General features: G+C 47.0%; 1 protein-coding gene across 1 annotated transcript in view; it reads left to right on the top strand.

Annotated features, from left to right (window-relative positions):
• The first annotated feature begins 106 nt into the window (after positions 1-106).
• The window catches only part of pdgfra (platelet derived growth factor receptor alpha), a 22,896-nt gene continuing 22,162 nt past the window's right edge, over positions 107-840 (top strand). Inside the window, exon 1 of the mRNA XM_022751426.1 lies at positions 107-247. The gene's annotated coding sequence lies outside the window, so the exon portion shown is untranslated. The remainder of the gene's footprint in view (positions 248-840) is intronic.

Genomic DNA, 840 nt, shown 5'->3' with positions numbered 1-840 from the left:
GAGGAGGAGGGGGAGGAGGGGGGAGGAGGGAGGACTGTAACATTGAATCAGTTACAGGTCGCTGTAGCCGGAGCGCAGTTGTGAGGGCGGTCGTGGACGCGGACAGAGGGGCGCACATATGCTCTCACAGCGCAGGATCTCTGAGGATTAGCGCCGCTGCAGAGGAGCCGCACTGCGCCTTCTGGAGCCCCCGATTCACTGTGGATATACTGACACCAGAGGAATATAAAGAGGGGATTATTCAGAGGTAAATGAAAGATGACTGAAACGAGTTTTTTTTTTTTTTTTTTTAGTCTTTAAAAAAAAAAAAAAAAAAAAAAAAAGGTTTTGGGTGTTTTGTTTGTGAAGATCTATGATGGAATCATTCCCTTTGGAAAGTCTAAGATACAGTTGGGATTTAATTGCGCTCTTAATTAGTTTAACCAATTATTAGATCACAGCGCGCGCTTTTTATATTTACATCAGGGTTGTGGAAAAGTTTCTAAAATAAGTTTTAATTCACTAAAGGAACGTTGCAACTTCTGCATTAAGCCAACTACTTTAGATTAGATGGCTGTTTCCCCTGAACCAGTATGGTTCCTTCACCCCCGGCCGATGACTACCTCACCTCCGCCAAACACGCCACCCCCTGGACGCCGGGCAGAGAGATGCCGCTGACTCCGCTGGATAAAAGCGCTGGGTTTCGGCCTCCCAGCTGGAGGTGTCAGCTCCAGGACTGAAGGGCTTTCACCGCGGGAAGCTGCTGGGCATTTAATGGGAAACACATTGGAAATTGTACATCGCATTGTTTTCTCGTCTGTTCGCGGAATGTGAGGAATTAAAATGGAAAATCTGCGCTGG

This window comes from Seriola dumerili, unplaced genomic scaffold (genome assembly GCF_002260705.1).
Source record: "Seriola dumerili isolate Sdu_G_001 unplaced genomic scaffold, Sdu_1.0 BDQW01000155.1, whole genome shotgun sequence".
Taxonomy (NCBI): domain Eukaryota; kingdom Metazoa; phylum Chordata; class Actinopteri; order Carangiformes; family Carangidae; genus Seriola; species Seriola dumerili.
This window is presented reverse-complemented; position numbering and strand designations above follow the sequence as displayed.